Here is a 13170-nt window from a genome sequence, read left to right as displayed (position 1 = left end):
TGTGAAGTTGTGATTGGGCTTTTGTTTGGAAGTTTGTACATTGTATAGAGGGGAAGGCAAAATGAAGAGCCATGAGAGACAGATGTATTTTTTAATAGATTGCCTGGAAATTTTATATTAGCCAGACTTGGGATTTGTGCAACTTTGCAAAACCGTTTGAGAGACGCATCGAATATTTCAGTCAAAAAGAAAAAAATATTAATGAGGAGCTGTTGCAAAGAGAGATTCTAATACGGTGACAATCTCGAAGTTGGGACTTGGCCCCAAACCCAAATGAACGAAAACAATTTGGAAGTTAGAACTTTGACTACTATTGTAATCGGATTGTTTCATTAAGTACGGTGTTACATCTAATGATTTTACCGCTTCTGTGATAACTTTATACTGACTGCATGATTTGTCATTTTTCTACCAGTGATTGCTTAGGTAAGTCTCTCATCTCGCCCTTCTGAGTGTTTACCCGATCATAATTGATAGATATACCTTAACCTGGTTCATGTACTGTATGTCCTTGCCAGTTTGAAGCACTGTAATTTGATTGATATGTTTTAACCTGGTTAATTTGGCTCTGAGTGGTCTTTGGGTCCTCTGATAACGACTAGGATTCCAACTGTGGGGTTCATCAATAATGGACCTATTTTACAACCTTACTGAATCACAAATTTCCTATTTATTGCTCTTCAGTTTCAGAGCCCGGGGGTATCGTTCGATGGTATTATTTTACTGTATTACAGTGTCACGGTGGATGATTCTTTTCCTCCTGACATAAATTTTCGTTATTCATCAAAAGTGAACTTGACATTCGACGTGTAAGAGAGAGAGACGTGATCCTTATCTAGTTTTATTCAGTTCAAAATGTTGTACACTATTCCATAATTTGATCTTCCAGACTGAGTCCAAGATCACAGATCTCCCAGACTGAGTCCAAGATCACAGATCTCCCAGACTGATTCATGCTCACAGGTCTCCAAGACTGGTTCCCTGTAATTATTACAGTTATTTAATTTTTTTATTCTTCAAATGATAATGCCTACCTCTAAAAGCTTTGTAATAACAAAGAAAAAAAAATATAATTACTATGCTTCAGTTTCAAAACAAAATTACAGGATACTTCTATTTGATAATTTTACAATAATATGAAACAATAGTTTTCAATTTCCCTAAAGAACAAATAATATATGTGAAAATAGAGGAGGTTACCTTCAAGGTTTAAGAGGCAAAGGAAATCTCACAAGGTTAAGCGAGGTAAATTAGGCTAATATGCCCTTTAACGCAATATAGCATAGGCTAGGCCTCCTTAAACCTCTTTAAAAATACCCTACTCAAGGTTTATAGGAAATTCTAGGCTAGGCTATAGAAGGTTTCTGTGGCCACTGTGCCTAGGTTAGGGAGGGTATAGGAGGTCATAGGTTAACTCATATACCTAACGACATTGAATAATTTTTATAGCCTAAACTATTTTCCAAAGGAGATATAACTATTCAATTGATAAGAAAAATATCTGCTGGGCTGTCAGAAACCATTGTATAGCCCAATCTAAGATCATAAACAATGGAATTTTCCGTAGGAGAGAGGGAAAGGGGGAGTCCCGAGGTGTCCTACAGGTCGGCTACTTCGTGACGCCCTCTTGGCATTGAAAATAAATTTACATATAAGGAACCATTACTTTTCGTACAGTTAATATGGTTTTCAGGAAAACGAGGAGGTCTTAATATTACTAACATGTTCACATCCCCCTTTTTTTTAAAAAGAAAAGAATGTATCATACTCAAGTGAATAAATAGGGTGTCTTGTAAAATGATGCAACACGACCACGAGGGTGTATGCAAACTTTACCGGACATTGGCAAGCCACTGCATCCATTCTGATCGCTTTTCCTCTCTATCTATAACATATTATTCCCTATCCTTATAATAATCTTCTAGATTATAACGAAGTCTTACCTTTGACAAGGGATACATCAATGTCTTCTCTAATGACCCAAAACAAATATCTTTAATGGACGGGGAAGCATGCCCTTTCGGCTTCTCCTACGTGTTTCTCTCATGCCAGTATGGCCAAAACGAAAAAAAAGGAAGGATTCAAGACCACTTATCAGATAGAGAGAAAAACATAAGAAGGGAATGGCAATAATGTTACATGCATTCGTTGATGAAATAAATTTTCTTTAAATGATTTTTATAATCAATATTACTAACAGAGATAATTTTAAAGATATTAAAGTCGGATGATGAATCAATTTCACAGAAAAAAAATCAAAATACCAAAAGGATAACATTCTCCCATTACAACAGGACTATGTAACGTAGAAAAAAATACTTTTTTCTATAGAAAAAATTCCGCTCATCGAAAATGACACTCGTTACCGTCGCAAATGAATAGTTTCAGAAATATATATATATATATATATATATATATATATATATATATATATATATATATATATATATATATATATATATATATATATATATATATAAGCATACATCTATATCCTACAATAATGGGGGAACTCGGGGTTTTGGGTGGGGAAAATATACCAGGGAAACGATATATTATGGTAAAACAAGCCTTTTCTTCTCTATACATTACCTTCTTGGATGTATAATAAACGTAGGAAAAGACAAAACAGTATAAGAAGATAAACTTTGGAGGCGCCGTTGCAAAGTCTATGTCTCGTGAAAAAATACGGTTATATTGAGCTGCGGCAATGTTAGCGTAACATGCTAACATTAGCAGTGTTTTTCATTTATTTTTTGTCATTCTACTTGTCGATTTTACTCGCTCTCGTTTGTTCGTTTGGACATAGCAGTGCATACGAGCTTGATGTTTTATTTTCCTGCAAGCGTAAGCAAGCCCATGGCAGAACAAGAACCATTATATTTAGAGTTGCTAATGTTATCGTAAAATTGCATGCTAGAGTAATATTGCTAATGTTAGCGGGCGCAGCTCAACATTACCGCTTGCCAGTACATACGAGATTGATGTTTTATTTTCCTGTGAGCGTAAGAGAGCCAGTGGCGGAACAAGAATCATCACATATAGTGTTGCAAATGTTATGAACTTCTAGGTTAGGTTAGGTGGGTTTGTTAGGGTCTGTACCCTTTTTGTACCTTTTTATATATTGTGTAAAGGGTATATGGAAAAATGCTTTAAAATACACATTCTAATATTACCGTACCATTGCTACCGTTAGCAATGACATTGTAACGTTGTGTAACATTGGTAACATTGCTAATGTTAGCGTTCGCAGTACATACGTGAGTGAAGTGACACGGAATTTATACAAGTCATTATATTTAAACATTTTAACACAATATATATAACAAAAGACATTATATTTAATCATTTTAACAGAAAATATATGTTTTCCTGTAGAAAATAACGTGATTTAACTGGCTTTCACCTTCATTTCATTCGTAATAACAGCAACCAGTTCGGCTACTTAAATTTAGTCGAATTAGTTGTTCTGTTTGTTTGTGGTTGAAATGAAAGTCAAATTCTGTCAAATCACGTTATTTACTGCAAGAAAACATATTTTTCAATATTAAACTTACCCGATAATCATGTAGCTGTCAACTCCGTTGCCCGACAGAATTCTACGGGAGGGATACGCCAGCTATCACAATACTAGAAGGGGGTGTACTCACCAGCGCCACCTGTGGCCAGGTACTACAGTACTTCTTGTTGACACCTCCTCAATTTTTCCTCTGTCGTGCTTCCGGCAAGACGTTCTGGGATATGCTTATGATCTTGGAGTATTTTCACGGCTTTTGGTGAAGTATTTCTCTCAGATTTCGGCTGTCGCTTTACTGGAAAACTTCTATATTAGCTTAGATAGCTATTATTTAGTCCTGATTAATGGTTAACGATCTTTTTGCTTGATTTGGAATCCCCACTTGGCTAACTCTTTGATTCAAGATGTCTGACATTTCACAAGCCCCACCCCATAGACGATGTAGGTCTTGTAATAGGCGTATTCCGAAGGCCTCGGTAGATCCTCACACCGCTTGTTCTGACTGTAGGGAAAGACCCTGTCAGTTGGAAGATCGATGTGAGGAATGCGCCGGACTTTCGGAACTTGATTTTGTCCGATTTCTTAAGTATTCAACCAAGTTAGAGAGAGAGAGAGTTAGGAGGAGTTCTTCTCGCTCTTCACTTTTTTCCTCACCTCATGATCCCCTACCTTTTCCTCCCCCTGTAGTGGCTACCCCCGAACCTACTATTTGCCCTCAACCTGATATGTCTGTTGTTTTGCGTGCCATTCAGGCTTTAGGTGACAAAGTGGAGTCGGTGGTTAGTGATCATAAGTCTCTTATGGCCGAAGTCAAGGAACTTAAGGTCAAGAGTGCAGTGGGTGGTAATAGTGCCAGTGCTGTGACGAGTGCTAGTGTCAGTGCAGTGCCAAGTGCTAGTGTCAGTGTCAGTGTGGTGCGTGAGGGTACTTCTGTGCGTGCCAGTCGTCCTCCCAGTCCGGGACCTCTTGCAAGCTCCCAAGCCCAGGGGAGAAGCAATGTCGAAGGGCAAAAGGGTTCGGCAGGCCTTGATCGGCGCACAGAAGTATCCTCGGTGGTTGCGGGCGTGTCTTCCAGAGACCGTCACTCCCACCCGCAGACGATTGAGCCCGTCTTTTACTCGTCTGCTGAAGAATTGTCAGGGAGGAAACGTTGGACTCAGGTCTCAAGATCTCTCAAACGCAGAGTCCAGACCTCAAGAGCTCTACAACCTGGCTGCAGTCATTGGATCAGCTCTGACTCGCCGCAGTCATCAGTTGAAGGCACTCCTCCTAAGAGGAGTAAGGTGCTGCCGCAACAGATCTCTTCTGTTAAGGCTTTGCCTCAGCAGACCTTAGTGTCTGCCGACCCCAAGTTGACTCTACTGCAGTCCATGCAGTCACAACTTGCGGTCTTGATGCGTGAGTGTCAGGCTGAGAAGGTTACACCTCCTCCTGCGATCGCTCCGCCTAACCGCAGTCCTGCCTGCCAGGCGTACGATGTTGAGGCTCCTCAGGATACCTTACCACGTACTGAGTTACCAGTTTCCAGTGGTGTGCAGCTACCTCCGCCTTCCTTAAGGCAACCTCAGCAATGGGAACAGGAAGCTTATACCTTACTTCCTCCGCTTCCACTTGCGGTTCCACCAGTGAGGCAACACTCTCTTGAGGTACAACAACCTCTCCCATCCATGAGGCAGACACCTCAGCTCTCGCTGCAGCGACCTCAACCCTCCTCAAGGCGAGAGCCTCAACACCTTAGCCTTGCGCCTCAGGAACCTCAACTCGCGAGACAAGTAATGCGTTCTGCGCAGCCTCTACCCCAACCCTCGCAGCTCACACCTCAGGAACCTCAACTCGTTCCTCAGGAACTTGCTACTGCGCATCCGCTCACCTTACAGCAAGCGCAACCCTTGAGGCAAGACTCTCATGCTAGGAGTCAGCCTCCTCCACCCATGCGCCTTCCTTCTGCTACTCCTTTTGACCAGCCTTTGCAGCCTGAACCTCAGGTTTTGCCTCAGCAGCAGAGACTTGAGGATGAAACCACAAGCGTTTTTGCTCCAGCTCGTGCAGATTCTGCTGTTCAGCATACCTTACCTCTCACTTCGCTACACTCTGGTGATGAGGTTTCTGATGATGAGGCTGCACACCTGGAGCCCTCATCAGACGTGGATGAATCCAAGTCTTCTCCGCCTCCTATTGACTTTCGTAAGGTCTTGGCTCTTTTCAGAGAGGTATACCCAGACCATTTTGTCTCTGCTACCCCCCGCTCTCCGCCATCTGAGTTTTCGCTGGGCATGCAGCCGGCCAAGTCTTCTTATACTAAGCTCGTCTTTGCAAGGTCCTCTAAGAGAGCGTTTAGAATTTTAGGGGAGTGGTTGCAGTCTAAGCAGCAATTAGGAAAGACTTCCTTTATGTTTCCTCCGACTAAGCTCACTTCTAAAGCGGGCGTTTGGTATGCCACAGGAGAGGAACCAGGCTTGGGAGTACCTGCCTCTGCCCAGGCTGACTTCTCAAGTTTGGTAGACTCTCCTCGTAGAACAGCAATGAGGCGCTCTAAGGTTTGCTGGACCTTCTCCGATCTTGATCACTTCCTTAAGGGTGTATTTAGAGCCTTTGAGATGTTCAATTTCCTAGACTGGTGCCTGGGGGCCCTTAGCAAGAAGACCTCCCCTGCGGACAAGGACTCAGCCATGCTCTTAATGTCCTGCATGGATAAGGCTATTAGGGATGGATCTGGCGAGCTTGCTTCAATGTTTGTCAGGAGTGCTTAAGAAAAGGGAGCAGCTTTGTTCCTTCCTTTCCTCCAGCATCACACCTTGTCAAAGGTCTCAACTCCTTTTCGCTCCGCTCTCTAAGTTCCTGTTTCCCGAAGAGCTTGTTAAGGACTTATCTGCGGCCCTGATACAAAAGGACACCCATGATCTTGTGGCCTCATCAGCTCGTAAGACTAAGGTTGCTACCTCAGTCCCCAGGACTTATCGCACCCCAGTGGCTGATACTCCTGCTACGAGGTTTATTCCGCCCTTTCGTGGTAGAGCCCCCAGCCGAGGAAGCTCCCGTCCAGACTCTTCCAGGAGCAAGTCTAGGAAAGGTTCCAAGGCTTCTAAAGGCAAAAACTGACTCTCCTCCTCTCCAGACAGCAGTAGGAGCCAGACTCAAGATCTTCTGGCAAGCCTGGGAAAAGAGAGGTGCAGACGCCCAGTCTGTCAGTTGGCTGAGGGAGGGTTACAGGATACCATTCTGCCGCAAACCCCCTCTGACCACATCTCCCATCAACCTCTCTCCCAACTACAAAGAAAAGGACAAGAGGCTAGCGTTGCACCAGGAGGTGTCGCTCCTTTTACAGAAGAAGGCAGTGGTTATAGTCCGGGACCATCAATCCCCGGGCTTCTACAACCGTCTCTTTCTGGTGGCCAAGAAGACAGGAGGTTGGAGACCGGTGCTGGACGTCAGCGCGCTCAATGCTTATGTCACCAAGCAGACGTTCACGATGGAGACGACGAAGTCGGTCCTAGCAGCGGTCAGGCAGGAGGACTGGATGGTCTCGTTGGACCTGAAAGATGCTTACTTTCACGTTCCTATTCATCCAGACTCCCAACCTTTCCTGAGATTCGTTTTTGGAAAGGTTGTCTACCAATTCCAAGCCCTGTGTTTTGGCCTAAGCACAGCTCCTATGGTGTTTACGCATCTGATGAGGAATATAGCAAAATTCCTCCACTTATCGGACATCAGAGCCTCCCTTTATTTAGACGACTGGCTGTTGAGAGCCTCCACGAGTCGTCGCTGTCTGGAGAGTCTCAACTGGACTTTGGACTTGATCAAAGAACTGGGTCTGTTAGTCAATCTAGAAAAGTCCCAGCTCATTCCCTCCCAATCCATTGTGTACCTGGGAATGGAGATTCGGAGTCAGGATTTTCGGGCTTTTCCATCGGCCCCAAGGATAAGCCAAGCCCTAGATTGCATCCTGAGCATGCTGAAGAGGAGCAGTTGCTCGGTGAGACAGTGGATGAGTCTCACAGGGACCCTTTCATCGTTGGCCCTGTTCGTCGAGCTAGGGAGACTCCACCTCCGCCCTCTTCAATTCCATCTAGCAGCTCATTGGGACAAGGGTTTGACTCTCGAAGCAGTCTCTATCCCAGTCACCAAAGAGATGAAGACCACTCTCTTGTGGTGGAAGACCAATCTCCTTCTCAGGGAGGGCCTATCGTTGGCAATTCAGACCCCCAATCTTCATCTCTTCTCGGATGCATCGGACTCGGGCTGGGGCGCGACCTTGAACGGACGGGAGTGCTCGGGAACGTGGAACGAGGAACAGGAAACGCTCCACATCAACTGCAAGGAGCTACTTGCAGTTCATTTAGCCCTATTGAACTTCAAGTCCCTCCTGCTAGGCAAGGTGGTGGAGGTGAACTCCGACAACACCACAGCCTTGGCTTACATCTCCAAGCAAGGAGGGACCCATTCGAGGAGCCTATACGAGATAGCAAGGGACCTCCTCATTTGGTCAAGAAGTCTAAACCTCACCCTAGTTACGAGGTTCATTCAGGGCAACATGAACGTCTCAGCAGATCGCCTAAGCAGAAGGGATCAGGTCATCCCCACGGAATGGACCCTCCACAAGAGCGTGTGCAACAGACTTTGGACCTTGTGGGGTCAGCCGACAATAGATCTGTTTGCCACCTCCATGACCAAGAGACTTCCTTTGTACTGTTCCCCAGTTCCAGACCCAGCAGCAGTTCATGTGGATGCTTTTCTGCTGAACTGGTCCCATCTCGACCTTTACGCATTCCCACCGTTCAAGATCATAAACAAAGTCCTTCAGAAGTTCATCTCGCACGAAGGGACACAGCTGACGCTGGTTGCTCCCCTTTGGCCTGCAAGAGAATGGTTCACAGAGGTACTACAATGGCTGGTCGACGTCCCCAGGACTCTCCCTCTAAGAGTGGACCTTCTACGTCAACCTCACGTAGACAGGTTGCACCCAAACCTCCACGCTCTTCGGCTGACTGCCTTCAGACTGTCGAAAGATTCGCTAGAGCTAGAGGCTTTTCGAAGGAGGCAGCCAGTGCTATTGCCAGAGCAAGGAGGGTATCCACTCGTAGAGTCTACCAATCCAAGTGGGAAGTCTTCCGGAGCTGGTGTAGAGCCAATGCAGTTTCCTCTACCAATACCTCTGTGACCCAAATAGCTGACTTCCTATTACATCTTAGGAATGAGAGATCCCTTTCAGCTCCTACGATTAAAGGGTACAGGAGTATGTTGGCTTCAGTTCTCCGCCACAGAGGTTTGGACCTTTCTTCCAACAAGGACCTTCAAGACATCCTTAAGTCTTTTGAGACTACTAAAGAACGTCGTCTACCCACTCCAGGCTGGAATCTAGACGTAGTCTTAAGGTTCCTTATGTCACCTAGGTTCGAACCTCTCCAGTCAGCTTCCTTCAAGGACCTTACCATCAAGACTCTTTTTCTCGTCTGCCTTGCAACAGCTAAGAGAGTCTGTGAGGTTCATGCCTTCAGCAAGAACATTGGTTTCACATCCGAATCTGCAACATGTTCTTTACAGCTCGGATTCTTAGCTAAGAATGAACTTCCTTCACGTCCTTGGCCTAGATCGTTTGAAATACCTAGCCTCTCCAACATGGTAGGTAACGAGCTAGAAAGAGTTCTTTGCCCTGTCAGAGCTCTGAAATACTATCTTAATAGGTCAAAACCTATTCGAGGACAGTCAGAAGCCTTATGGTGTGCAATCAAGAACCCTTCGAGGCCCATGTCCAAAAACGGGGTTTCGTATTATATAAGGCTTCTGATTAGAGAAGCCCATTCTCACTTAAAGGAGGAAGACCTTGCTTTGCTGAAGGTAAGGACCCACGAAGTGAGAGCCGTAGCTACTTCGATGGCCTTTAATAAAAACCGTTCTCTGCAGAGCATAATGGATGCAACCTATTGGAGGAGCAAGTCAGTGTTTGCATCATTTTATCTTAAAGATGTCCAGTCTCTTTACGAGAACTGCTACACCCTGGGACCATTCGTAGCAGCGAGTGCAGTAGTAGGTGAGGGCTCAGCCACTACATTCCCTCAATCCCATAACCTTTTTTAACCTTTCTCTTGAATGCTTTTATTGTTGTTTTTATGGTTGTTACGGTAGGCTAAGAAGCCTTCCGCATCCTTTTGATTTGGCGGGTGGTCAATTCATTCTTGAGAAGCGCCTGGGTTAGAGGTTGTGTAGAGGTCCTTTAGTAGGGGTTGCAGCCCTATATACTTTAGCACCTTAGAGTTGATTCAGCCTCCTAAGAGGAACGCTGCGCTCAGTAAGGAAGACGAACTTAAAAAAAGGCAGAGTAACGGTTCAAGTCGACTTCCTTACCAGGTACTTATTATTTCATTGTTATTTTGAGATAACTGATTATATGAAATACGGGATACTTAGCTATCCTTTAATCTTGTACACTGGTTTTCACCCACCCCCCTGGGTGTGAATCAGCTACATGATTATCGGGTAAGTTTAATATTGAAAAATGTTATTTTTATTAGTAAAATAAATTTTTGAATATACTTACCCGATAATCATGATTTAATTGACCCTCCCTTCCTCCCCATAGAGAACCAGTGGACCGAGGAAAAATTGAGGAGGTGTCAACAAGAAGTACTGTAGTACCTGGCCACAGGTGGCGCTGGTGAGTACACCCCCTTCTAGTATTGTGATAGCTGGCGTATCCCTCCCGTAGAATTCTGTCGGGCAACGGAGTTGACAGCTACATGATTATCGGGTAAGTATATTCAAAAATTTATTTTACTAATAAAAATAACATTTTTCAATATCAAACTTACCCGATGATCATATAGCTGCATCCCTGCTGCCCGACAGAAAAAACCTACGGGAGGAATACGCCAGCGATCGCTATACAGGTGGGGGTGTACATCAACAGCGCCATCTGTCAAGTAGGTACTCAAGTACTCGATGTCAACAACGAACCAATTTTCCCTCTGTCGTGCCACAGGCAAGACCTACTAAATACGCCGTCCCTAACTGGATTTATTTTCACAACGATTTGGTGAAGTACACTATTCCAGTTTTGAGCTTTCGCTATGTAGGGGTTTTATCTTCATTTCAAAACTTGAACTCGTTTTGGATAGATTTATTTATGGTGACGAAGAGAGTATGGACTCTCTTTCACTTTTAAATGGCCGACCCTTCCCTTAGACGGAAGTGTTGGTGACGAAGAGAGTATGGACTCTCTTTCACTTTTAAATGGCCGACCCTTCCTTTAGACGGAAGTGTGTTTAGGTTTTTGGTAATTTTGCTTAACAAGTTAGTTTTATTTATTTTATATCTCTCCGCCTTTATAGGCCTCTTCGATTAACTTTCCATTTATTATAAACTTATAAAAATTAAATTTTATGTTTGTTTATATGCGACCTTTCCTAATAGTAGGCGGTCCTTTCTTGGAACCGAAGTTAATTAACATTGAGCCCGTCATATCGTATTTACCTATTTTGATTTTAATGTTTTTGAAAGAATTTCTTTGATAGTCTCGTACTGTTTTCAAAGATGAACTAACGTTTAGTTTAGTCTCCGCAGTTGTTGACGTTCAGAACGTTCAACATGCGCTCTATCGTTACGATAGAGAGAGAGTATTTCACGGTTTCACGTTGCAGTAAGAGTAAACCGATTCTAGCGTTTCGTTCATTCTTTCTTAGCTTAAATGGTTTAAATTCTAATAAAGGAACTTTTTATTTGGGAAACCTTTCAGTTTTTTTCCTTTAGCAAATAATATGTTTTAACGATATATAATTGGGCTCTTCTCTCAGGTTCTAAGTCAAGAGAGAAGAGAGAGAGAGATAGAGACGGAGGGAGAGAGAGGAGAATAAACGTTTCGTTCAAGCGGGTAACGTTGTTCTCGTTTTTTTTACTCTTCTCCCTAGTCGCTGTAGGGGAAGAAGGTAAAACGTTTCTAGAGTTTTATTCTTGTTCCCAGGCTTTATGCGGTGAGAGATTTTAAACGTAGTTTATTTGATCTAGTGTTTAGTCTCTTTTCCAGCCACTGAATTCTTTATCTTTAATTATGTTTTTCTGTTGCATTGTAAATCTGTTTTCGCAATTACTACCTTTTAATGAAGGATAGGATTGCGTGTTTCAGGTAGAAATCAGTTAAAGTTTCGATTTCAGTGAAATAAGTGCAAACAGAAAATCAAAAGTGATAAAGTGATATGCGCAAAGTGTTACAGTGTTGCGTTCGAGGGTTCGTCTGTTCGTGCCAGTTGTTCACCTAGTCCGGGACCTCTTACAAGCTCCCAAGTCCAGGGGAGAAGTAATGTCGAACGACTTATGGGTTCCACAGGCCTTGATCGACGAACAGACGTTTCCCTCGGTGGTTTCGAGTGTATCTACACACGTTGCCGACGTGATCGCCCTACCCACACAAAGACGAGAGAGCCCATTTATTCCTCGTCTGCGGAAGAGGTTTCTCGCAGAAACCATGGACCAAATCTTGCAGCTTTTTTAAGTGCAAGTCGGTCCCTTCCGCGCAAGTCCAACGGCCTAGGTGTAGCCACTGGGTCAGTTCGGACTCGCTGCAGTCATCCGACGACTGCACACCTCCCAAGAGAGGCAAGGTGGTACCGCAACAGGCAGTAACTCCGTCTGTTGCCGCACCAGCTGTTTTAGACCCTCAGTCACAACGGACAGTAGCTCCGTTTGTTGCCGTCTTTGGTAGACCCTAGTGGTCCATGCTGCAGACTATGCAGTCTCAGCTTGCTTCCTTCATGCAGGAGTATCGTGCTGAGAAGGTTGACACTGCACCTGTTAACCTACAACCTGCCACGGTAGTGCGCTCAGCAGATACTGCGGCTGCCAGCTCCCACACTCCACCTGTGAGAGCTCCACCACCGATGCGCAGTCGACCCTGCCAGACGCATGTTCATGCTGCACCCTCCGTTGACATGCGTGAGCTACCGCATCAGCAGTGGGAAGGTGCTGTCAAGCTGCCGTGTTTTGACGCAATGCGGCATGCTCCGCAACCCACGGCAGTCCCTCCCACGCACCAGCACTCCGCTTTTGTTGTTGCCAGCTCCCACACTCCGACTGCGGAGAAGGTTGACGATGCACCCGTTGGCCTACAGCCTGCCACGGTTGTGCGCCCGGCATGGCTGCCTGCTCCCACACTCTTGTTGTGAGAGCTACTCCACCCATGCGCAGTCGACCCTGCCAGACGCATGCTGACTCCCACAGACACACGGAGCACTCCGTTGCCGTGCGTGAGCTACCACAAGCTGCCGTGTTTTGACACGGTGTGTCAGCCTCCGCAACACACTGTGGTTACCGCCACTCGCCCGCAGCAAACTAGTCAGTCAGGAGTTGAGGCTTCCCCACACAGCTTTGGTTGTTGCCAACTCACAGACTGTCAAACAGTTACATGACGTTGCCTTCTGGTCTGCTACTAATACACCAGTGCTGTATGTCCTCACGCACCTGTTGTGGTTGACAGTTCAGTTTTTGACAGTTCACAGACTGTCAAGCACTGTAGATGAGAAAGTGCTGTTCTCCCTCCTTCTGATATTCCCTTGAGGACTCTGTAATTTGGAGAGGAGCCTTAAGCTGCTTAGCCTCCTATGGACTTTAATTAAAGCATAACATGCTTCCAGGGAGGGTAAATGGTTCCGCTTCAGTCGCTAACC

General features: G+C 44.8%; 1 long non-coding RNA gene across 1 annotated transcript in view; it reads left to right on the top strand.

Moving 5' to 3' along the window:
• Window positions 1-252: 252 nt before the first annotated feature.
• Window positions 253-13170, top strand: part of LOC137615034 (uncharacterized) — a 38888-nt gene continuing 25970 nt past the window's right edge. The window contains exon 1 of the long non-coding RNA XR_011039162.1: window positions 253-426. This is a non-coding gene — a long non-coding RNA (uncharacterized lncRNA). The remainder of the gene's footprint in view (window positions 427-13170) is intronic.

Source organism: Palaemon carinicauda, chromosome 2, assembly GCF_036898095.1.
Source record: "Palaemon carinicauda isolate YSFRI2023 chromosome 2, ASM3689809v2, whole genome shotgun sequence".
NCBI lineage: Eukaryota > Metazoa > Arthropoda > Malacostraca > Decapoda > Palaemonidae > Palaemon > Palaemon carinicauda.
This window is presented reverse-complemented; position numbering and strand designations above follow the sequence as displayed.